Genomic DNA, 27742 nt, shown 5'->3' on the forward strand with positions numbered 1-27742 from the left:
AAACAGCTGTTATGGTCATTCCAGTGTTAGCTCTCCTCAGAGGGAACAGTGGAGTCAGAGGAGAGTGACCCGCCCCCCCTGCTGGGACGCATGTGCATGAGAGAGGTCGACAGCACCGGGGGAGGTAGGCGTTTGATCGAAACAGCTCTGTTTGTAGATAAGGAAATACATTCACAAGACTGGATTTGTATTCGCAGTATTGAAATATGAAATGTATATGTTAAAGCACCAGGCATCACCAGCTCAAACAGTTCACAATAAAGAAACACACGGATATTGCCATTTACCGTTTGTCCTGTATACTATTATCATACACTGAATAGAAATGGTACCTGGGGACTTATGCTTAGCATGGAAGGAGTAAATATACAAAGAGTCACATTAAAGGTGCTGTCCCTCACCCCTCGTCCATCACGGAGGTTACGTTCTAAAAATAACGTGCAATAGGCGAAATCTGCGAAGTAGTCAGCTTTATTTTTTGCAATTATTATATGTTTTAAGGCTGTAAAACCCCTCACCACACACTTTGTACACTTTTCTCAGACAGGCATTAACATTTTCTCACATTTCTCTCTTGTTTATGCTCTACAGTCCCTTAGTAAAAAAAAATAATGGAAAATTACACCAAAAAAATCTGTGAATCAGTGAGGCTGCGAAAGGTGAAACGCGGACAACTGTGTCAGATTTTTACTGTAAAAAGGTGTTTTAAAACAATTTAAATGTTCCAAAGTTATTCCTCACTTTCCTTATGCATATAGCTTCCTAATTATTCACTGCAATAAGTTTCGGAGCACATTTCTCAACCTTCAGGGAGGATTTTGCCTTATCTGTAATGCTGTAAACACTAATACTACTAGCATACCAACAGCACACTTCCTGATTTAAAGAGAATAAAAAGTATCATACAGTGGTCCCTCGCTATATTGCGGTTCACCTTTTTGCAGCCTCGCTGTTTCACAGATTTTTATTTTTTTTTTTGTGCAATTTTGCATGCTTTTCTTACAGTTTATGAACACACATTGTGTTCTGCATCCTGATTGGCTCAGGGACGTACCGTGTCTCCTGTACAGTACAGAATGCGTTCAGCCAAATTTATGTAACCTTTGATTTATTTGACGTATTTTTGTATTAACATTTATTTTGGTCATTAGCATTTAGTTTATTACTTTGTACTTATTTTATTAGCAATGAATATTATTTATTATATTATGTTAGATACATTTTTTACTTTTTTCATACTAATATTTGTTAGTACTTATTGTTTGTTCCTACAGTGCATTTGAGGGGCGCACGCTAAAAATGTAACAAGATTAAGCACGCACACATGAGATGAGATAAGATGAGTTAAGTTGCTGAATAAATTTATAAATTTATAAATTTAAATTTCTATTTAAACAAGGACATGGACATGCTGAGGGAATCTTTGGTTCATCATATAAAGAAGGAGGAAAATAACAAAAGGATGACAGCAACAATACATTTTAACAAGGATGCAAAAAGGGTTGTAACTGCCCACAACAAGACCATCTTAAGCTTTGTGGATCAGTGACTGCAGGAAAAACAACATTACGTTGGCTACAGCATCATTATCTGTGCAAAAGCTAAAACTCTTTATGAAACCTTTGCTGACAGCGAGGAGCAGGATGATGTGGAGCCCAGGCCATCGATGAGTCCTTTTCACACAGTACCAAGCCCATTTAATGACAGCAAGGGCTAGTTTGACAAATTTCAGAAACACTTTGGACTCAAAAGTGTTTCTCTGCACGGAGACTATGTTAACTATGTTCTTTACTCGGACAAAGACACCTGCACCAAGACAATGCACCTCTACTGTAGTGCGTTGCACTAATAATCATTTTTTATGTGTATTAAAATAAATTTGTTACAGTATTTCTAAAAGCTGTCATTTTTATTTACAGTACAGTATACAGTTATTGTTTCTGTAATACTGTGCTTATTTTTTTTTAAATCTATGAAGGCTTGAACTTTGAGAGTGTTTAAACTAGAGAGAAATGTGAGAAAATGTTAAAAGCCTGTCTGAGAAAAGTGTATAAAGTGTGTGGTGAGGGGTTTACAGCCTTAAAATATCTATAATTATTGTAAAAAAAATAAAGCTTTCTACTTCACAGATTTTGCTTATCACGTCACCCCCGCAGTAAACGACGGAACACTGTATATATACTGGGCCAAAACAAATGTTACTTACATATACATAAACAGTACATTTAAAGTTAAAAATAAGAAGTGTGCAAACTTTAACATTCATAGATCAGTTATGAAGAAAGTTTTATTTTTTTGCATAGTTTTGTATAGTGTTATAGTTCAAACAGATGTCATCATGGATGTGGGTATCTAAGGAAAGAAACAGTAGAAAAATGTCAGTTTTTGGGCCTTGGGAGCAAGAGGGTGAGGGCTCAAAATTCTAGTCACTGTCGCCAGCTGTGCAGAAACATTCCCATGGAAAATATTCATGTTAGTCTGTGATGTAGTTTAGTGATGGTGAACTGGAAGCATGAAAAGAGGAAGAGGGCTGCAACAGGAAGAGTGTCAAAACAACCACAGGGAAAACAATATCAATGATTTACTGCGTTACAATGGAAGGGAAAAACTAATGATGTAATTATCCTTGTGCTTAAGCAGTGAAGTGAACATAAGACTGATGAGACCAAGACTGACATGGGAATGATGTTAAAGGCCTTGTGCCCGGTTTATTGCCTCCATATTTGATATGTGGGAAAATATATTGATTAAGCAACTCAAGGTCAAAATAAGTTTGTTAATAATAATAATAATAATATTATATGGGATTTATACAGTGCCTTTCTAAACACAAAGCATTTTCATTCAGTCCACACTTGGTGGTAGTAAACTACTATTGTTGCCACAGCTGGCCTGGGGCTGACTGATAGGAGCAGGCTGCCATTCTGGCAATCATACTTGGTAAGGTGGGTGAAGTGTTTTGCCAAAGGATGTAACGACTGGCGCCCCACTGTGGCACATGGTATTCCCAGCAGTCTCCGATCCAGAGACTAACCAGGCCCGACCCTGCTCAGCTTCAGACGAGCTCAAGCTTTGAAAAGGCTTTGACAGGTTTGGCCACAGAAGCCTGTATGGTCACAAACAATGCAGTGCACCATCTGTGTCTTATTGCGAAGTATTTTTTTGTCTGATAATAAATATTTATCAGTAATCCATAATTGTTCTTAGCTTTACCTTCAAAGTAAAACTCTGCACTGGTCTCAGCGTCAGTCAAGCACAGTGAATTATTGGGATGCTCAGAATATGTAAGATAGACTGAGGAATAACTTAGCACACCGTTTTAAAATAAACTAGTTCTGTTTTTCACGTCTTTTAAAATGTTAAAAATCATGTACAGCGCCTTTAAGAGCAATGAATAAAAAGAGGTATATTTTTCTTTAAGTGAAGGCACATGAAAAGGCCATTATTCCTTTTCAACATGAAATAATAGTGTGTCTTTAGTTTTACATACTTTATGATTGCGTTTTTATCTTAAAGTTCTGCTAGAATAGAAAGGTGCCGAGTACAATGAGTGCCAATTTAACACATATCTTAACAGCGGAAACTACATCAAAAGTAAGAAATGTACTGCCTCATAGTGTTTGAGCCGGTGTAATGGTGTGTCCACTGCTTACATTGATCTTTCATTTCACCCCATCGCCCCTTCCTTATCTCATTAAAATAAAAGACTTTGCATTGGCTCATTGGCATTTATCAGCTTTGCTCTGACTCAGCTGAATTCTCATCTATTCTCGCCCCTCGTCGCTTTGTCTGGACGTATTAGAATAATGTACTTTCACTTCTGCCTCTGCCTCCAATCAATCCCATGTCATAGTGCTCCCCACTCTCATTTGTACGACTTTGCTTTGACCACACTCACTTAACGGCAGAGGAATGGTAATGTGGAAAGTGCTAAGGACAACTTTCTGATTGGCCCTGTCAAATTGAGCCATCTTCATACAAAGTTAGAAAGCGTTTATAACACAACACAATAGACACAATTATAGAACAGTGGTTCTCAAACTGCGGTTCATATCCCACTGGTGATCACATAGATTTTTGCTGGTAGTTTATTCATGAGCCTTTTGCAGTGCAGAAGAACAGTGCTGAACCCATTTATAAAACATTAAATCAACTTTGAAGACCTCTGTGAAGGTTTCCTTGGGTCTAGGTTAAGAATGCACTGATCCAGTTTTCAGTTCCATTGGTGATACTTTTACTTTAAGTATCTGTAAAATACAGGGATGGAAAATAACACTTATTTCCTTAAAACATCATTTAAATTATTACATCATTTACTTATTCCAATTGTGTTACATAACTGTTATTCATCTTTCAAACAACTACTGAACAGCTTTGTATGAATAAAAGTTCAAACATTATGAGATGTTCTAGGCCAAAAATCAGCCTGCAAATGTTTTGTTAGATGCAATTAAAGGCCCAAACCAGGATATCAGCGGAACCAATATCACGGAACTGATACCCAATCCAACCAATTTTTCAGTATTGCACCGATATTTGATACCAGGATCAGTATCGGTGCATCCATATTCTAGGTCCAGTTTAGTTTAGCCTGTTTAGCTTCGTTCTGGCTTGATAATGTTTATTGTCAACTTTTTTTCAGTTTGTCTCTCCCCACTTTTCACCCATATTTCACACTGCCTTCGGTCCTATAAAAAATAGGTCTGAAAAAATATCAAAGTCTGTGTAACATTATGCTACGAAATATCCATAACCATATGTATTAGGAAGTTATTTTTCCAGTCAGTGAGACAAAGTATTACTCATTTTCCATTCTAGATAATAGGCTAAAGAGAATACGGTCACAGTTTACATGTAAATTGAAAACTAAATATATGCCTAAAGATGAATGTAAAGTTTCCGTTTCCTCTCCAAATCCTGAGCGCCGGCTGCCGACAATCCCATGCTCAACATGGTGCACGGCATCCATTTCTGTCTCCGGCTTCTCATTTCAAATACTATCAGTATGGAAATGACAAAGCTGTACTTCCTGTTTGTGTGGCCAAGAGTGCACGGCTCTGGTTACACAGCCGTCTCTTATTGATAATCCCACCTGCTGCCTTTAACTGCATGTGACATATTGAATGCCTCACATGTTGCCAGTTTCACCCCAGTGGCAATTTAAAGTGTTGACAGGCAGACACAATCCAGCAGCAGATCCCTGGTATCCGATGTTGCAGCGAGCCCTCCCTGGAGGATCCTAATCAATAAACCAATGGGAGATGACTTTTTTTAGACAACTAGCCAATCAAAGGCGAGAGGGGAGAGAGGTGGGAGGGGGGTTACAGACCGGGGTCCTGGTTCTGCTCTGCTGGAGACCTCCACTGTAAGAACAGGAGCCTTACGGGAATATTGGATAGCGCTAACCCGGGAGACTAGAAAACTGTGATCCACTTAGGTCTGAAACTAAGCTATCCACCAAAAACCTCCTTTAATCATTACCTTGACCTTGTCTGTGCAGGGAGAGGAAGAATTTGTCACCAGGATTGGCTGAACACTTTAAAAACTGGTTTACTCAATAAAACTGGAAGATAGAAACAGCCTTTTCTGAGTTGGTATTTTTGCCTTGACTTGGAGGTTATACTTTTATTGACAATGTATTTAGCAAGATAACTTTCTTTTTTCAATTGACTTGGCACTAAAGTCTACATTTTGGCACATATTCCAAAACTTGCCACTCAAAAAGAAAATATTCCGTTGGTGTTGGCACAACTTTATATTAATTTTCAAGCCTCGACTCGCCTATCAAAACTACAAATCACTTTTTGCAGAGCCTAAAACACAACATCAACTACTTGTAACACTCTCTCTGCATGCGCTATAGTCTGTGGACCTAAATACTGCACACTCTTACCAAAGTCCATAGACCAAAGACAAAATAGAACACCCAGAAATCACAATAGGAGTAGATTTTATAGACTGACACAGAGACTAGAAACACAATGTAAAAGACTTCTGTAGTGAAACCCTGTGTGAACCAGGTTTTTGTTCAGAGACAGTTCAAAATGTTTTTCAGGAGTCTCTGTTGTTGTGCAACTATTTAGTTTTGTGCTGCAGGTTCTACTTTTACACCTCATTTATGCAGCTGAGCCTTCAGTAGTATTGTTATCAATGTACTGCATTTATTATTATGTATCTACAAACCATACGAGTAACATGACAGATCTACAGATATGTAATGCACTTACTACACAAAATGTACATTCATGAAGCTACACTAACAACAGTGCACTGGTCAGACAGGCGCATTTATAACACAGCCTCATGTGTCACAAACATCACTTAAACACAGCCCTGCGTTAGAACTGGGTGCTGATATTCACCTCTCACAAATGCAAATCAAAACCATGTCTTTCCTAAAAAAAATGTCCTGTATTTACCTTTAGGGAAGCAGGTCCAGAATAGCTACATGTACCTCTACAAATGTGTAATAGTCCCATTATTCCTCCACTGTTCTTCCATTTCACACAAACTACCTCACTGTTTGATTAAATGACTGTCTGTATTGCTAACTAACATCTAATTACTAGAAACATGAAGCTAAAAGCAAGTTATTTTCGAAAACTTGGCTCTGCTGTTGTCGTCTCCTGTTGCACAAATGTATTCCTCAGATGTCTGATTCCTTAGTGGGTTCGCTTGATGGATACAAGAGCAAACAAGGATAGCTCTACTACTTTCACCATGAAGCCCTGGTACATGTACACTTCTGAGGACGATGCCCACCTCTACGACGAGGACTTCAACCTGGAGGCTCTGCTCTGCCCCATGCCAAAAGGAGGAGGATCAAGAGCCCAAGGAGACTCAACTGGTGTCTCCCAACATCCAGGACTGCTCAAATTCAGAGGAATGAGGTCCAGCCCAGGTATTCACACCCCTGGACGAGACTGCTCTGGTCAGAGCACTCCAGGAAGAGCTGGAGCGAACGAGAGCCAAGCTCACAGATCAGGTCCAAATAAACCAATCACTGGACCGCAGGCTCAGGACTCAGGAGAGGATTGACCAAGAGAATGAAACCTCACTGATGCCCTACAAAAGAAGGACAAAGAACTCCAGGAGCTTTTCAATATCCAAAAAGCCACTGCAAAAACGAATGTGGCAGACTTGGAGTTGCAAAAAGTCAATGCTCCAAAAGACAGAGAAGGAGATGGATGCCCACATAAGTGCACTTAAACAGATGCATTAGCATAGTACAGGAGAATGTGCAGCTGAAACACGAGCTTCAAAGCGCCAAAAACATTACAGCAAAAATGAAAGCAACAGAGCTGGAGTTGCAAAAAGTCAAGGACAAGCTCCAAAAGAAAGAGAAAGAGTTGGATAGCTTAACCAGTGTACATGGCAAAATCAGACACCATTTTCACAGTGCACTGCGAGACAAAATAGTGCCTACACAAGAAGTGGCCTTTGCCAAAAGGAACTTGGAAACAATGAGCAATACACTTAAAAAGCAGGACATTGCAATCGCTGCACTGAAACCCCAAGACTGGTCTGATCCAGAGGTTTGCAGCCATGAAGGGACGGTCCAGTGCACTAGTGGCAAAACCAGGGCCAGCGAGCAGAGGTGGGACAACAAAACACTAGCGGAGATGTTACTATCAAACAAAAAGAAGAGCTGTCCAGAAAAGTGAACAAGCTATCGTCAAAGCAGCAGTCGTCCGAGAAGGCACAGAAATCCACTCAACAGAACAGACGAGTAGAGGAGCAGAAGAGGGGGCCCAGGCGTTACCGGCACTAAGACACCCCCAAACATGACTCTTGAATAGCCAGTTATAGGACCAGCCTTTTATAGATGGTACCTTTTTCGGGCTATAAGGAGTTGACTCATTTTACATACTGTAAACAGCTAACGGTATATCCATTTATGACCTTGTGCGGACAGAAAGGTAGAATACGTCAGTATAAGATCCTTGCAGTCACTGAAAAGATGTATTACAAGGCCTCTTGTCAACCTGAAGATGAAGAGCTGTGTCATGTAACCAAAGTTGCAAGTTCCAGTGTACACATCTTAAAATAAATATGCGTCGCATTCTTACTAAGAAACAAGTTTACTGCGATATTTGTAACACACATTATTCAACATAAGGTTTAAGAGTAAAACAAATAAAACAAAAATCATGCTTTCAAGATGTAGTGATTTTGATACAGATTTGTGCTAAACAGCCTCATGTTCCTCCACAGTAATACTCACATTATTCCACCAACACTGTCGCTCCTTCATAAACACACAGGTCACACACCAGACGTCTCCTACCAGACTGTGGCTGATGCCCCAGCTGCTGTCACTCCACTGCTCTGTCCAGATCCTTTCACACAAACTAGCCCTGAAACTACCCCATGTTTGATTAAATGTCTGTATTTCTAACTAACATCTGAACATTACAAATGTGACACTACAAACAAAAGTGAGTTATTTCAGTCACTTCTGTTGAAAGTTGGCACTGTTGTTGACGCCCGATTCCCATGGAGCTATAATATGGGTTTATGCAGCGCTGTTTGAGCCGGCTGTGGTCCTTAGTACACATGTACAAGCCTCTAAAACAACTGGCTGCCTCTCCGGTTAAAAAAGCTTATGTTAAGAGTGTGCTGCGCATGGAAGTATAATGACACAGCACAGCCTCAGAAGCACAGGACAACAACACAAGCTAATGAGACGTTCAGAACCACGCTTGATGAAGTATGCTCAGTGGCTAGTAGGGTGTACTAAAGGACACCATGACTTCAACCATGCTTCTAACAGGCAGAAGTGAAGAGAAAACAAGATTATTTGGATGTATTTTGTTATTACTCAATTATACTTTTGACACGTGATTATTTTAGATTTTATTGGACAAGCACTGCTTGCCTTGATTGCCCTGACCACACGCCACTGGTGTGTCTTTAAACGCTACAGTGAGAAGTCACAGGTCAACAGGAACAGGCACAGAGCACTGATTGGGCATAAACAAGATATTCAGGCTGCTTTGGGGATAATTGTGTATTGATTGTAAATAATGGAGGAGCTTTGTAGTAGATTATAATAACGTAATGCTGCTTTTTCTGCTCTGGATGAATGGGTCTCACAGGACTAAGGTTGGTGGAGCACAAAATGACCCACAATATTGAAATGAATAGCTTAACCACCCTTTTAATATGAAGGTGATACAATAATGTGTTACTTCATTAACTAGCCTGGATTAAAAGCGTTTCCTTTTTAGTACAAAGTTATCAATTCAGAGCAAGGACCTTGTGAATGCAAATTTATGTATGCATTTGTATATGAAAACAGCTCAAAATTCAAGGCTTTTATTTTATCAAGTTACCGCAAGGTTAGATCAATTTAAACAATATGATCCAAGTAGCATTTTTTCCAGACTAGATTTTTACAGGCCTTAGAAGCAGAGGTGGGAAGAGTAGCCAAAAATATTACTCAAGAAAGAGTAGCATTACTTCAAAGTAATATTTCTGGTACTTCTTGTCTAAGAAATTATTATGGTAAATGGTCATATTTTTTATATAGCGCTTTTCCACCTTCAAGACACTCAAAGCACTTTACATCAAGCTAGAATAATACCGGGCCAGTGGATAAACCAATGATGCTTATATCAAACCGCCAACCTTCGGATCAGTGGACAAACGCTCTACCAACTGAGCTACTGTCACACATTCTTATTTTTGTGAACTATTTTGGGAAAACTTATACTCATGTAAGAGTAAGTAACTGTGAGCACATAATATTTGATTTGTAATTTTAAGTTAATGTAATTGAAAGGGCGAGGCAATAATGCTCAAAATATGGTATTTTCCAAGGACAGACAACAAAAATTTGAAAAACTAAATCATGTCTAAAGGAGCGTCACAAGAAACACAAATGTTCATATCATTTAATTGTCAACATGGCACTTTTGTCACTTATAAACTTACTAAAAAGTGACCAAAACCTTTACTCAAGAGTGCTGTTCAGTCAAACAAAATATTATTCAAGTAGGAGTAAAAGTATAGAGCGAAAAAACTAGTCGAATAGTAGTCATCTATGTTATAACAGTCATCCATCCCTCCATGTGAAACCAGCACATATCTTTCTTTTATGTATATTTTATTGTAGATTCACAAACAGTATTTTATCATCTGCCCACTCCACTGAAAATGCCACACAATGCAGCTGTCTTTGAGAACTTTAAAAACGCAACTGCCGGGGAAAACAGTGCGTCCAAAGTGCTCTGGAGGTCTATAGAAGCCTCTCAAGGGACTGCAGGATGACACTATACAGTATAAGCTTTACATCAGCTTACCCCCACCCCACTCCAGCACTTTTATATACATAACCCATTGAAACCACCATTCCTCCACTCTTGAAACCCCCTTTGCGGCATATCATCTGTATTTTTCATGTGCTTCTTCAGTGATATAAATTGCCACAGCATCAGTCCCCATCATGGCCGCCACGGTGAGAGACGGACAAGACGAGAAAGAGAGAACAGGAACAGGCGTTTGTCAGGAATATTTATGCACCAGTAATTTCTAGTTCACATTTGCTGCATGCATCTATCTGCTGGAATGCTCACATGTTTGAGGAGGCCGACAGCAAGGATGTGGTTTTAAGCCCAAGAAAAAGTTTAGTGGTTTTCAAATTATGGTAAAGGGGATGGTTGGCTAATCTTTTTTTTTTTTTTTTTTTTAATTTAGCTGTAACAAAGTATAATCACCAAACAACACCACCTGAGATAGGCTCAGGACTTTAAATTGAGACATGCAAGTTTGTTGAGTCGACAGAGGCAAGGTTTAAGTTATTCACATGACAGGATTTATTCTTTAAATAAGTTAGTTTGAAATATTTTTTTTACAGTTCCATTGTTGTACTCTGTTTCACTCGTTCATCATCACAGTTCATACAAGTCTTTCTTGAAATTTGTAGCACATCAAGGTCACATTCATGGTCACAACAAAAGGGGCAAAACCACAGGTGCTGTATAAAGATGTGCTGCATTACATTAGTGAAAAGCTGATGTCTACAGTCGGCTACATTTTACCCACGAATCAGTGCATTTCACAGCTCTGGCACAAACACCACCGGCATCCACTCGGCATTACAAGCAGGGCCAGCCCTGGCCTTTAGACAGCCCTAAGCTAAATTTGCCCTCTGGAGGCCCTCTCCACTTCAGTGCCACATATCCATATTTGACAACATTAAGACATCATCACAACCAGTTGTTAAGACTGAAAATTCTAGATGAATTCTAGACATTCTAGAAATTCTAGACAACACCGATAGCCACAAATATAACAATATAAAAACATGTAAGAAAGGGGCGTCTGCCAGAGAAATTTAAAAATTCTGGTGCATTTTAATGTGTTCCACTTGAGTCGGCTTATGTTTACATTTACTTCAAAATCATATCACTCAAGAAGTCAATGGGCTGCCGATACCAAGAGCCGATATCACTGTGGCTGTGCTGCCTCTTACACTCACAGCTCATTTCTCCACAGAGCAGCTCTGGACATAAAGCTGCACATTCACTGTTCTGCACATTAAGCACAGCTGTGATCATATGTGACTGTCACATGAAATATACAAATATTTAGGACTCTAAAAGATTTTTATTGTTCACAGAGGATATCAGCGCAGTGCTTGTGGTGCCTGTGTTTACAATAGTAGCATGCTAATGTTGCTAAGTGGCGCTGGCGAGTATTTGTTTGTGCTGCATTTTAACTTATTATAATATAATATAACCCTAAAGGTTATAGTCCATTATTCCCATTGTTGCCCTATTTTAGGTTTGTCAACGAGTTAAATCCTTATGTGGTGTTGTCACAATATTAACATTTCAAACTTGAATTCAACCCTAAGGAAAAGGCTTGAATTGGAATATTGTTTTTGATACCACATTGATAATTCAAAACACAACAGACCAAGTGACAGGTCAGATCTATGGAGGTGCAAGTACAGTAGGACTGGCTGGTTTAGAAGGTAATTGTAGCCACAAATACCTGTAAATAATTGAATGCGTGATAGATACATTTGATGCTATACTGTGGAACACTCTAGGTGAAGTAATATCTCCATGTAAGCAAGCAGCAACAAACCCTATGCCAAAAAAGTTGCGTAGTTTACCTTTATCTGTGTTATATAATCACTATTTTCTTCAGAGTTTGATATAAATTATGTAACAGTGTGCACTTCAGCCCTAACTTTCTTAAGCAAGTGTCCCAAGTCACAACAAGAGACAGAGCACAAAACTACCATTCTTGTACCTCTATAAAATATTAGTTGTATCAGAACATTTTGTCAAAAGAAATATATGGACTTTCCCTTATTAATGTCATCCTCATCATTACTTCAACCCAGAATCCAACAGGAAGCCCCCGGTGTACAACTCTCTCCCACAAACACACAAACACACAGGAGGAGGAGGAGGGAGCGGAGATGTGGAGGCGGCAGGCGGCTCGGCCATGCTCGTATTCTTCAAGTCGTTTGTGGGCGACTGTAATTGAAAGTACAGTGAGATGAACAGGATGCCCAGCAGATCACCTGCCCACACAAGCCAAGAGTCAAATACGATGGTGTGTGTTCCCAGGCTACGGGTGCTCTTTCCTCTGAGTCACACAACTCTACCACTCCTTACTCGTTTGATGTGTTATTCTCATTGATTGATTTAGTTTCACTCTAACACATCCTGACAGAACAATAGGGCAATGCTTTTGACTGGGGTTACTATCCAACAAACTAGTTATACCAGTGTTCACTTTTATGTGAATTGTTATATCAGGAGGTTGTTGAGACTCAACAAACTATGCTTCTTGATAGTGGAAGTAGTCAAATATGTTGAGCAGGATACAGAAACAACTGAACATCACAAAGAAGTCCATAGAATCAATTTAAGTGTTACATGGCCCTACAGGGTTCCCACGCTTTGCTCAAAATTGTTTTCCAGGACTTTTTCTATTGACTAATCGCTTAATGAGTGTAGTCTAAGGCTATATACATACACAATTCAAATTATATTCACATATAAACATTGTCTTTACATGCTGGTGTCATTGCATTGGATATGTAGACAAGGGCTATAGATCACCCCAAATATTTCCTTGCGGTCTAACTTAAATTGGATAGAAAATTAGTACTAAACACAAAATACTTAATTTCAGAAGTTTGGGTTTATCATATTCTAATGTTATGCCAGGTAAGATAAGAAAGTCAAGGGGGATTTGGGGGTCCTACACCAAGATATTTTGTACAAATTAGGTGTCGTTTCCTGTATTTCGGTGGGTATATATATTTTTTTCTTTTTACTGTGATGATGGAAGAAACAGTCTTCATCAATTTTATATCAAATACTCCAGTAAAGCAAATGGTTTGAAAAACATATATATATATATATATATATATATATATATATATATATATATATATATATATATATATATATATATATATATATATATATATATATATATATATATATATACATATATATATATATATACATACATATATATATATATATATATATATACATATATATATACATATATACATATACATATATACATATATATATATATACATATATATATATATATATATATATATATATATATACATATATACATATATATACATATATATATATATATATATATATATATATATATATATATATATATATATATATATATATATATATATATATATATATATATATATATATATATATATATATATTTTTTTTTTTTTTTTTTTTTTTTTTTCCCAGGATATTTGGGATTTTTTTCTCATTTTCTATGCATGTTTCAAAGCCAATTCTTTTCCAGTTTTTCTATAACCCTGATGCCCCACATCTACCTGACAGCAGAGGAACCATACAGGCCACACTCGGCCTTGCAATTCACATTCTCTTTAGAGCTCACCTGTGGTTTGGCCAGCTCTGGAGGCACCGAGGGGAACTGCAGCGATCTTACAGTAACCCAGACTGCTCCTCCAGCCGTATCGGCCCACCTGCACCTTTTTATGTAGCAACAACACATCATTATAACTACTGTCTAACTCATGATCACAGGCAGCACACACAACACAGCCCAAATACACACACTGACAACACATAATTACATAACCTTTCCTTTGTTGCTTTTTGTACCCATGTTACAAAGACACTATTTGCTTCACCTTCAACTTTTTAACTTGAAAGTTCCACATTCTACATTCAGTAATTCAGTAAAGAAAGCCACAGAAAACAATTGACACAGACCTACATTTATCCATTTTGTAAAACTGAGAAAGCTACCAGATTTAAATCATGTTATCTAAGTGAATGATACTAAATAAAGCAGCAGGTAGAGCTTATGTAAATGTGAAGTTGCAATCAGTGAGTTACTTATCTCCATGTCAATCTGCAGCTAAGTTTGTCATCTCGCTAAACATGAAATGTGAGGTTTCTATAGCAACGACAATATCTGCGATTGGTGAGAGCTCCGAGAGACTGTGGGCATCAGCAAACTCATAAATAAAACAAGTATTTGATATCACATGGACTAATGGCTTGCGCACAACAGACAGAGTGCAGTTGTTTCACGAGGTAATAGCTCACGTCAGCCGTTACTAATGGGCCTGTAGCATTAACTTTTAATGCTATATTTGTATGTATGGGACTTTTAGAGGAGCTGGTTTAGTGCAAAGAATATTTATTGTACTGGTACTGTACTGTTACATTTTATGCGTAGGCCTAAATGAAGCAGTGGTATACAATGGAAGTATTTAAATGGGTTGTGTTTTTTAAGCGGGGGTGAACATTAAATCAACTTCTGGCTGTGTACATGGAGTTTTAGAACCATTTCCTTTGTGATGTAAGATTTGAAGGTGTATGGTCTAAGGTGTGTGGTGCCACCATTGACCAGAGACATGTGACATCAGGCGTCACTGTCCTGGTTGTGGGTGGAGTTTAAGGGTTTAGTCCTGCTTTAATTACCCTTTTGTACTGCCTGAGTAATAAAAGATTTTCTTTAAACATTTCCTTAAAAGGTGTGAAGGTCCTTAAAATGAATATATTCTTTTGAAAACTATAAGCCGTCAGCCCGTCACAATTCAGTGTTCAAGGTAAAGACAACATTATGAGAAGTGACCCAGTGGCCATTGGGGGAAATCTATCTATCATCTATCATTTTATGAATAAGACAAAACAAATAAATCCTAATAGTGTTGGGTCTGCCTTAAACATGAGGCTGATGTGGAGAAGAAAACATGATTTGCACTTTCAGAACATTGCATGTGGCTGATTTCAGAGCAGCTCTGGCAGCTCTGAGTTAAACTCTTTTCTCTTCTCACACGAAGGAAGAGCACATCACGTATGAAACTGTGGTCTCTGTCACTGCAGTGAGCGACCTTTCTGGAATTTCCAATGCAATTTCCAATGCGAGAAAGTAGGGGAAATAAAATAGATTTTCTTCCTAACAAATCAATTTAAGCTTCAAACTCCATTAATCAATTTAGATGATTTTTTTGCCCAGCCCTATATTATAGCAAACAAACAGAAATGTGCTCAAATATGGCTGTATAATGTTGAAGTTCAAGAATCACACAAAAAGAACCACAAAAGAGCAGAAATATCACTATGTTTTGTTTATACATCAAGTTCATTTAATCTCCCACCTCAAACTTTGCACATTATATATTTAAATCACGTTTTCAGCTTTTCTCTGTTCTCTGTCCAGCACACAGCATGCAGTCCCGGTGTTCTGGCTGGACCCCCTCATTGTCCCCCTCCCCCTTCTCCTCCTCCTCCTTCTCCTCCTCACCCCGAACCAGGAGAAAAGGCTGACTCACTGCCGCTTCATTTCTCCTCTGACTTATGAGTCTGTTTACACACACACACTGATTGATATTAACCCTCTTTGTTTAAATCTCCAGCCCAGCGGACAGCAGCGGTGCAGACCACTTCACTAAGAGAGGGGAGTGGGGCACACTGACCAAAAGCTCACAGTGCCCTCTACAGATGAGCAATGATATGATAGAACTCGTGTGCTTACATTAATAAGACTTTAAATGAATAAGAATATTAAGATGGTGCGGTTTAACTTCAATTTACTGCAAAAAATAGTGTATAAAATGATATCAGGAAACATATCTATATAAATAAGCATATATTAAGCAGAAAATGAAAATAAAATTGAATGACAAAGTAAGTACATCACAGAGGGCGTGTGCTGGTGGTGGTGAAAACGGGGATGGATCGGCAATATGGTGTCTTGAAATTATGCGATTAAAGATTGTTCAAACATGCACAAATCACACTAAAACAACTTTGAGAGGTTAAATGTGAACTATAACATGGTTAAAAGCCCTAAAAGTCGATTATGTTTTAACTAATTTAATTTAAAAATATAACTGGTAAATTTAAAGGAACACTTTTCCAACATCACATATTTGTCACATCTTTGCCTAGTTCTTATTAAACCTATGGTCCCACTCAAAATAAATGACCTGTCACTATTCCTCTTGTAAAACACAGCAGCCTGAACAGGATCCATGTCGTGTTTCATCAGCGGCAGGTCAAATAGGTGTTTGGGGAGTCATCTCTGTCAAGTTTATAGCTGGGCATCTGCTGACCTTTTGACCTCTGATCTGTGGGTCATGGTGGGGGTCACTCAGGAAGGGGTGGAGCCTGGAGCTGTATGGAGTTGGCGATTGAGGAGATCAGCAAAAGTCAATGGGAAGCTTGAGAAAGTAATAAACACGACATGAGTTTTTTGTTTTTTTTTTCCATATTTTTGAAAACACATTAAAAAAGCGTGACATATATTGGATCCATGTTTGGTAAGGCAGTAGATGCTCAGTAATGTTCTCTTTTGTCGCTGGAATGGTGTTTTATTGTTACAGTGGCAGAAGGGTGTTAGCAGCACAGAAGACGGGATTAGTCGTTCCATTTCAGCTTTGCACATTTGCACATTGTCTCTCACATTTTCCCAGAACAATAGCGTCCTAATCAGTCAATACTATTTGAATTTACACAAATGACATGGCACAAAAAAACACTTCCAGATTTAACTTATGAATTAAAAAAGTAAACCAAAGCCTCGTTTCTACTAGTTCACTTTGGAGTGGATTGGTACAGGCCTCAACAACGCATAATAATTTCTCACCAAACACTGACTTGATCTTGTAATACTAAAACTGGCGTATTTCCACTGATGTGTGTAGGTATATCTTGAGCCGATATGTTTCACAAAACGAGGCTATCACATTTGCAACAGCTGTTTTCTGTTTATCAATGCACCCCACTCGCCTGTTAAGCTCGAAAGTATCATATTTCCAGGGCATAACGGATCCAACATGAGCCAAAGCCAGACTTACAGAGACATTAAATGCAGCATAGAGGTGACGAGAGGTGAAATAAATGCAAAAAAGCTGACGATAAACCAGAAGTAGTTTTGTGCTACGCTAGGTTTAACCACGTCTCACAGAAACACAAACTTCAAATTACTAAACGTCTTTTGGCGAATTGTTGAGAAGGGCCTTATACAAGTATTACAAGTATAATTCAAGTATTATTTAGATTTTATTTATAAAGAAAACACTGGTTATGTTTGGGTGATATCGGCGTCTCACGGAGCAGAGTCCTGACCCTGGACCCGGAGCCGTGGTTGGAGCAGGAAAATGTGACCCGGCTGGACGAAACCGCACCAAACACACCCACTCAGAGGCACCCCCAAGCGCACCATGCTACTGGAAAAGAGGCTTAAGAGCACCAGTTTTAGGAAGCTAAAAGAAAAACACAATTATATGCAATCCATTCAGGTATTTCTTTATTTTTCTATATACGTTCAAGATAGAAGAAAAAATGCTTGAATTGTTTGATTTAATATTTTAACAGCATCATGTTATAAGGAGCTTAAGCCAATTCACTTGTAAAAATATGTTTCTTGTTTTGTGGTTATAATGACATCTATCTGCACATATCGTTATTTGCATAAAGTTATTGTGTCACTGAGCAAGGCACTTCTTTTGTCTTGCCCGTGTGACAATGGGATTAGCCGTGACTAAGGCCAGTGGTAGCAGTAGTGACTAAAGAGCAGATGAATAAACTTGTTAAGCCCAACATAATTCTGCACCATCATTATTATTATTATTTCAAGCACCACAGACCACTTCAATTACCAGCAGAAGACTGAAAAGCTAGCAGCCTCTCCAGCACCTATACCTGAATATCCCCAAACAAAAGACCAGCAGACTTAAAACGCGTTCTAAATAATCAACGTGAAGGGTTTCTTTTCACCAATTACGAGAGGGGCATGTGTGTCTGGCTGAAGAGGCAATCACGCTCCACTGTACAAGCACATCCAAACATAAGAGCGCACAGGAGGCAGTGAGCCAGAGCAGCTCTCACCTGGGCTTTTTAAATGAAGGGTGCTCGAATCAAACGCACCCAGTGAACGCACCCCACGCACCACGCTCGCTCTCAGCCTCGTCGGACGGAGCGCAGTACTGAGTGAACAGGTGGTGACATCGGGAGCCAGAGCGGGCATACCCCCCCTTCTCCGGGCCTCCCTCCATACTGTCAGCGGGCCACATGCGGGATCTGCTGTACTACAATGCCATGTGGTGCTCCAGACATCTCCATCGCTGCCTCATCATGGTGCAAAAAAGATGATACAATCTGACAAGTGTGTACTCAAGAGTCTGTCGCACTCTGGATATGAACACATGTGACATCCGGGTGACCTTTAGTGTGTCGGCTATAGCTGGGGTGAAGGCTACATGTTTTGGTTTGGTCTAGTACCTCTTCGAAAGTCAGTAGAAGTTTCATACTTGCACTCACTCAATGCACTCAGTCCTCACAGCCCCTGTACCTTTGATCCAGGCGCAGATAGTATATACATAAATGGACACAGCTAACCCGCTAGCCACCGTATTCCATATAGGAGGTGAGCATGGGTGCCCTTCCAGCTCCATCGTCTCCAATTCACTTTACATTGAAAAACTGTCCCTCTCTCTGTAACTGCTTTGGTCTTTCCGTCGTATTAACCCGCTCTACATGATCCTGATATTTTTATTTCGTTATTGTATCCGTAAATCATGACATGAACATTAATAACAGAAACATCAGGCGTCTTATTTCTCCGAGGTCTATCCTGCTAGCGTTAGCAACAGGTTTGATTGACAGCGTTGCTAAGCGAGTGGGAAGGGGCATTATCTTCAACATCCTCGCTCCAAATGATTCTCACAGTCGGAATTCCAAATATGAAACGCTAAGGGTGACTTCACACTCACTTAGTCCACTTCTTTATACAGTCTATGGATCCAGGTGAAAAATGTAATGTTAAAAGTGAAGCTTGGCCCTTACACTATGCACAATAATGTTTTATGCTAAATTCTCTTAATCAGGAGTGCCAAGCTGGCCAGTCCTCACTGTGGATCCGGCTCAAAGTCTCCACATTTTACCACAATCTTCTCTGGAATAAAATGCAATCATCACATTTCATAAGATTATTTTAATATTGAATCAAATTTGTTAATACAGCAGAGTACCACATGATGATTAATAAATGAATAAATGTATGTTCTGGCTATTGCTGCTTACATTTAATCTCACTGCAAGCAATAAAAAAAAACAACCAAGTATCTGCTTTTATCCTCTTCTTCAAAACGCTGTCCATGATCACACGCATTCCTGCTTACTTATGTGAAATGTATAGAACCATTCCTGTAAGAGACCACCTCACAGCACATGCACACACACACACAAACACACACAAACACGTACACACACACAGACTGCGCTGGGCCCCGCTCCTGTGCAGATTGTAAATTACTTGAAAAAAGGTCACGGGTTGACATTTATCTGGGGAAAACTCCATAAACAGAGGCTGACACCATGAAACGCAGGCTCTGCTGTATCAGACTGGATGTGAAGGAGAAGCACACTTTGAACTGCACCGGCTGCTTGATTAAACACAAACCATGGAAGGAGAAACACCGGGATTATATTGTATCGTCACGGCCTTAGGAAACTCCACTTAAGAGCTGAAAAGTGTCAGAAGTCATAAGGGATGCAATACACTTATTCAAATCTATATATTGCAAAGAAAAGGTAATCCACTTGACCTGAATCTCACCTGGTACAGCCTGTGCATCGTCAAAACTGAAGTCTTGAGTCTTACTTTTTGGATATTCTGTTTCAAATATGATATCTCAGACTAAAAGGGACACTATGGAACTTTTCTACTTGCCGTGTGCTAGTCTCCTTGGAGATGTTATTGCTAAAAACGTTTGTATCTTGCCTTTATTCGATTACACATTTATATTAATCAAAAATACCTTGAAAATAACGTGATTTGGCCTTGAGGCATCACGTGCAAAACTCAGTGGTGAATGAGTACTTTAATGCCATAATGCTGAACATTCTGAGCCAAGCAATCTCTATGGAGACAGAAAAGTTACTATGCTGGTCACTATAATTACTATATCGATGTATCGTTCAATATATGAAAGATAGAAGAACTTTTTTGGGGTCAGTATTTATTGTGTGTACTTTTTCTTTGCACTACTGGGAAATTTTGTGATATTTTTGGGCTGTGTGATAAGATTTAAGCCGTGAAAGGTTGAACAAATAATTTCTTTGACCCATTACAGATGCAAACTAATGACTAAAGTGTTTCATTCTGCTGTTTATTCATTGCAGCTCATGATTTTTCAAAAAATATTGTAGCTTTAGAATAGTTTTTGTGGTTTAAATCTGCACTTGGATTGTTGTCAGTGGCATAAATTTGTTTCAATATTATCTCTATCTCTATTATGTCTATATTTACTTCAGCAATGGATCAAACTTGAAAACATGTTATCGTGACAGGCCTAAAAGTTACATAGTGCATCTTTACTGTTATGGCTACAGGTCCATATGGGAACACCTTTTTTGTCAGAACTTAAAGCCCAATTTTACACTTGAAACCTGAAATTCACATGTTACTGTCAGACTGCAGCAAATCTTTCATTAATAGCACTGTAAAATATTTGACGTATAATGTGAATTTATGCCTTTGAACACTGGGGTCGGATTAGAGTTTGAGTCAAATATGCATGAGGGGGAAATAAATGTAGGTGACCTTGAGCGGGGGGCTATAAACAGTGTCATGTCTGGACTGCACCTGTCTGAAAAGAGGGACTGAATTCAACTCACCGCGGCTCATCTTTTCATCAAACATTAAAGATCACCATTCCTCATTCTCTTTTATCCAGCATTCTTCTATCATCTTTTTGCTCTCCCCTCTGAAACAGAACAGCTCATTCTGTTCTATATACGCTCCTCAATATTCAGCGCTTGATTCGGACGGTCGTGTGCCTTGTTTCAGAATCAGAGGAACAAGTCGTCGATGCGGGGACAAGTCACTCATGTCTCTGGTGTATGCGAACTTATTTTAGGGTTACGGCGGGCTTCTGCGGCTGAAAAGGTGTGGCCAAATATATAGGTAAAATATCTGGGTCTCTGCAGTGACGAGATTACATGAAGTTTGCGAGATATCTAGAACTTCGGGCTTTTAACGCATATACGATGACAATATAGAGCCAAGACAGAAATTTGATGTAGATATAGGCAACGATCCCATGAGTGCTGAGGGGCCAGAGCACCCATGCAAATATCTGAGAGAATATCCCCCGATCTCATAATGACTCTGACTTTTTGCGAGTGCGTGCTTACAATATAATATAGTGTCTCTCGCTCCTGTCTTTCTCCATGTGCTGTCAGTCATTTGATCTGGGGACTGGGGTAACTGTTAATGATTAAATCCTCGGCTGCGAGCAAAGCAGGGATAAGAAACAAAATTTAACCAAAAACCTACAGGCCTAAAACAAATTCACTAAACATATTCACTAAAACGTGAGACAACAGTTTGTTTGGGACATTAAGAGCGAGGACACCAGAGAAAGTGAGACAAGGATGTCCAAACAACACAGTGTCAACCACGGTGCTGTAAAACTACATGGAGAGGAGACACTGGTCTGTGAAAGCCTCGTGTGGGTCTGAGGTTTGGGTTTTTGTATCTCTGCAGTAGTCCTACACAGAATTCAGGACAGTGTTTCTGAAACTATCCAAATAAGTGAACTAACAGGTTAAAATCAACTCACAAATGTTGCTCTTATAACCCTGAAGCACAAAAATGTCACTATCTTTCTCAAAGGTTCATGATGTCACTTTTCCAGTGGAGGGCCTGTGACTGGTTTGTCTTCATGAGATTATATTGCTTTGCCTGGAATATTCCACATTCCACATGGTAAAAGAAAAATATAAAATCCGTCAACTGGACAAAAAGTTGCAGGAGTGAAGACGTTTCACTGCTCATCCAAGCTGCTTCTTCAGTTCTGGTCAGATTACAGGTGGACACTGCCTTACATCCATGTGACGAGAGGAGCTTGGAGCACCTTGTTTACAGTTTCTGTTTGTTGGCTAGTTCTATTGAGCTACACTAAGTGTGCACTGTGCCTGAGTCATACTTAGCATAATCATTCAAGCCCCCAATGGGTACTTTCACACCTATTAGCATCTTGGCTAGCCCGATTAATTTTCTTTTACTATGGATCATAACTGGACGACTGAGGGATTACACAGAGGGATCACACACTTCCACAGTATGGCATTAAACGTATCTCCATGGAGACAAGCAGGTGACACAACCAGAGCAAGTTACAAGTCAGACCTGGCTATAGGAAGAATGCATGGTGTTCTAGGCATTTTTGAGCAATAAAACACATGCTATTATGTTAGATGAGTTCACTATATGCTGTGGAACATTCCAAACTCCAAACTGAGCAATCTGCTATGTCATGGACCTCTGACAGAAAAGTTACATAGTGCATCTTTAAGTCTTTTAAATCTAGTGCAGTATGTGCACTAGATATGTGCAGCAAAGAAAGCAAACTGACTGTTTACCAAAGTATGAGGTTTGATGCCATTTCACTCAAAATCCCTAGAAAAATAGTTTTGTAATAAGCCTGTCACATATTTTGAAGTTCACTGAAGTAAATATAGACAATAAATAATAATATTGAAACTCATTTATACCACTGACACAATAACCCAAGAGCAGATTTAAACCACAGAACTACGCTAAATCTACAATAATGTAAAGAAATCATGAGCTGCAATAAATAAACAGCAGAATGAAACACTTCAGTAGTTATTTTGCATCTGTAACGAGTCATACAAGTTATTTATTCAATCTCTTACAGCTTAAATCTTATCATACAGCCAAAAAATAACCAACAATTTCCTAGTAGAGCAAAGGATATGTGCACACGATAAATAATGACCCCATAAAAATTATGTTCCAACTCATGGTTCAATACATGAAAGTCGATATAGTAATTATCATGACAGGCCGAGTAGGAACACATTGAAACTCCCATAAATATGCAGAGTGCTCGAAACTCACTGGTTTTGTTTTTCCTTCAGAATCAGCTGGGGAATTTAAGGACTAAATATTTCTTCCACAGCTTTTCATTTGGAGCCACCAGACTGTGTGTAGCATCCTGGAGCTGTCACATATTTTCACAGTTTCTAAGTAGTATTTTACATGTTTGTGAACTGAATGTTTGTGCGTGCGGGTTATGGCTGAAAGGGGTCATATTGTTTCTGACAGTATGGCCACTTCAAGGAAAAAAAGGTTTGAAGATCATATTCTCTCATCACCATGACAAATATTCACGTTTCACTCTATTCACTCAGAGACATACAGACATTAAGACAAATCAAGCTTCTATAACAATGTTCCCTCATTACCTTACTCAAAGTTGTATTGAGATTGACTGGTGCATGTTTGAGCAATTCTGTATTGTCCTGTCCTCAAAAGATTCAGCTACACATATCATCGCTCGCAAAATGGAACTTCGATATGCCCGCACTGCTAAACCTGCAGTTCGGGCAGGAAGAGGCGTTACCTTCAACAGCCTAACTCAGGATTGGCTCTTTGGTTGCTATGATTCTCGCGGTCGTAATCCGTCGTAATCTTCATTTGACTGTAGCCAAACGCTGTGGTTGACGTCACACTCACATAGTCCACTTTTTTACACAGTTTATGGTTAAAATGCTGAACAGTGCACTTTAAAATTAGCAATCAGAAATGCTCATTCTAAGTTTAAAACTGAAGATTTGTTGACAGGTTATGTAGAGCCTTGTCTTTTTTTTTTTTTTTTTTTAAGAACCTGGTGGTAATTTATTGATAGTATGGGTATATGTTCTACTGAGGTATGTTTGTTTGTAAAAAATGTTCAAAAAACACATTAAAAAAACAACAAAAATAAAACACCTTGAATGAAAATCTGCTATTTGCTACAAATGCAAGTATAAAAAAGCAGAGCCTCTCAGATCTGCAGTTCTGAACAAGTCAATGGACCTATATAAATTATTAAACCGTTTTAGATTAATATTTCTGTTTTCAAAATAATACCTGAGAAAAAAAAGTCTATTTTCCTTTATAATAGTCAAAGTAAAACTCTTCATATGAATCTTTAAACTCCAGAGTGACCACCAGACCTCCTCTTCATCCCACTGAAATAAACAAATATTCTGAATGCAAGTGCTATTATTTTCCAGTTTGTTGTGGCCGCTTCTCTACACAAAGTTTGACAGTGAAGAAATTAAAGATGGAGTCAGCAGTGTGTGAGAGCGGCCCTTAAGCCTGCAGGTTGTGTGTACGAGCTATGGGCATCCAAGCAGAGCCGCGCTGGTCAGACTGGTGCTAGGAATCACCGCGACCAAAGAAGATAAAGGAGCAACTCAATTCCACAACAGCGCCGGCTCCCGGGCCAAAACCGCGGCTCCCGGAGACCATATAAGCCTCTTACTGAAATCGTTCATTCTTTTTCTTAGTCTCATATCCCACTTTTTCTCTCCTCCTCCTCCTCTGTCCATCCTACAGCCAAAATAGCGTTGGCATCACCTGGTCGACATGCCTCAGCAAACCAAGCGTGATAGATATAATGGATTTACTGGACAAAATTGCCAGGGATCTATCAAATAAAACTTTGCAGGAGGTGTATGGGGAGGTAAAGAAGGGCCCTTGGGTATGCAGGACATAAGTGTGCAGGACTCTTCAAAAATTGGGTTTTAAAGAAAGGATGGACAAGTGTGAGAAAAATCTACCTGGAAGCGCTGGGCTGGATCTCTTTTAGGGGCTAGTCTCAAATTGGAAAAACGATTTAGCATTCAGGCCAGGCTAAAACTCAGGGGTAAAGCCCCAATATCTCAAAGTGATGAAGATTATATTAAACTGGACACTTCCAGCATGATTTTGGCCTTTGTTGACGTTTAAATAACAGCTTTTGGTAATTTTCCGCATTTTGCCTTTGTTTTGCAATTCATGGGTTTTAGCGCCATTACATGCAAGATTTTGAGGACTTTTTCCTATTCAAGCTTCTATTTTTGGTAATAATAATAATAATGCATGGGCCAAATAATACATGGGGTGGCCCAAAACTCACTGACAGTTGAAAAAAAAAAAACTCTTTTGTTTCTAAATATTTTTATTTTATTTTTTCAGAGCATTTAGAGCTACCCTTCTGACAGTAATATGAACAAATATAGCACCAAGGAACAAACCCTCATTGTACAGTGGTACTTTGAGTCTTATGGGTCAAATTCAGAAACCCAGCGGTGTTTTACTGTCGACATTTTAATACCAGAGATGCCCTGAGCGTAAATGCCATTAAAAGGAATAATAAGTGCTTTTCAAAGACAGGGTGCAGTATGTCATCTCTCCTCTTTCTTTCTGTGGGGCGATCTTAAAGAAAAGGTGTTTGTGAATAAACCTCAAGCAAAAAACAACTTAATAAGACCCATAGCCCGGAAATGCTTTCAAATGTTATGCAAAGTGTGTTGGATATGGCAATTCAGTGTGAAACTGAAAATGGACACTTAAAAAACGTTTTTTTTTTTTATTTGGTAATTTTTACTTCCCCTAGTTTAAATAGTGATAAGTTCAAGTGTAAGTGAACAATTACAACCGTATATATTGACAAAAATCTCAGAAGGTTCAGTTTACCTACTGCTAAATTTGCTGAGTATAACTTTAGAATTATAGGAGCTATTGAAGATTTAAAAGTGTCACTGACTTTTGTACATTTTATTTATTATGCACCTGTGCAGCCAGGTTTACATTGTCTTAGAACAAACAAATGCAAAAGCATTAATATAGAACAAAGTATACAGTAAAAGTTGTAGTAAAAGTTATACAGTTAAAAGCATAAAGTTGACCCGGGACAGTGCAGCTATGGTCTGGTGGTGTGGTGGACTGAATAGTGGAGTAGGCCAGAGGAAACGGATGAGTTTTGAGTTTGGTTTTGAAGTGTGGGAGTGAGTCGGTGTTGTGGAGGTCAGGAGGGAGGCTGTTCCAGAGCTGCTGGAGCGGGTGTGTGTGATGAAGCAGGCAGCGGAGTTTTGAACCAGTTACAAGTTTATGGAGAGTTTTTTGTGACAGACCAAACTGAAAGGAACTGCAATAATCCAGACGAGAGGTGACAAGGCTGTGAACGAGAACGGCAGTGGCCTGTAGAGTAAGGGAAGGGCAGTGTGTGTGTGTGTGTGATGTTGTTTATGTGAGAGGTGAAGGACACAGTGCTCTCAAGGATGACACCCAACCCCCTTTATTTGGGGGAAGGGAGAGATGGGAGTGCCCTCAATGAGAACGGAGAAAGGATTGACCTTGTTAAGGGTGGATTTGATGCTTACGAGGAGAAGTTTGGTTTTATTGCTGTTGAGTTTGAGGAAGTTTGAGGTGAACCAGGATTTAACTTCATCAAGACTAGATTAAGGAGGAGTGTGTGAGTGTGGAGTGTAGTTTGTTGGAGAGGTAGAGCTGGGCAGAAGTGGATGTGGTGCTTCTGGAAAATGTGATTGAGGAGGAGGAGGTAGTTGATGAACAGCAGGGGACCAAGGACAGCACCCTGGGGAACACAGGTGATGATAGACTGGATGGAGGTGAAAATTTGAGCTGAATGAACTGGGTGGGGTCGGATATATATGAGTGAAACTAGGAGAGGTCTGTGCCAGATATGCCAAAATAAGAGAGTCGGTCAAGAAGGATGGAATGAGAGATGGTGTTGAAGGCCAGAGTTTGGTCAGGCAGGAGGAGGATGGATAATGAACCAGAGTCAGCAGAGAGAAGGTTGTTAGTGATTGTGAGAAGGAGAAGGGTAGTTTCAGTGCTATGGAGGGAACAAAAGCCAGACTAGAAATGTTCATGAGTTATTGGAGGTTATTGGTTTTGTTAAATTGGTGATCAATGTGGCAAGGGTCTTAATTTTCCATCATTCTGAATTTAATGGATAAACAAAATTCCTATTGTGAAGCAGTAGGATTTTTTTGTGTTCCAAAGCCAGCCTAAGTGTTAAACATGTCAAAAAGCATAGTTTGCAGTCATTTAGTAACAACACTGTTACTCTCACATATATCCATGTGTTATCCATGTGTGTAGATGCAGAAGAGCGCAGAAATGGTGTTGCTTTCTGGTGATGGTTGGATTTAAAAATGATTTGATTTGGGTTTCCAATCTCTTTAACAGTTTGGGGAAAATCGCAAGTGATTTCTAAGAGCTCAGAGAAAGACGACCTTGGACAGGATTAATGAAATAAGAGTGAATAAATAACAATACAACTCCAGATGTGTTTTGGAACAAGGTTAAAACATGATTAAAATCTCAAGTCAAATTTTGCATGATATGTCCCCTTTAAAACTTATAATTTATTATA

Source organism: Periophthalmus magnuspinnatus, chromosome 4, assembly GCF_009829125.3.
Source record: "Periophthalmus magnuspinnatus isolate fPerMag1 chromosome 4, fPerMag1.2.pri, whole genome shotgun sequence".
Classification (NCBI taxonomy): Eukaryota; Metazoa; Chordata; class Actinopteri; order Gobiiformes; family Gobiidae; genus Periophthalmus; species Periophthalmus magnuspinnatus.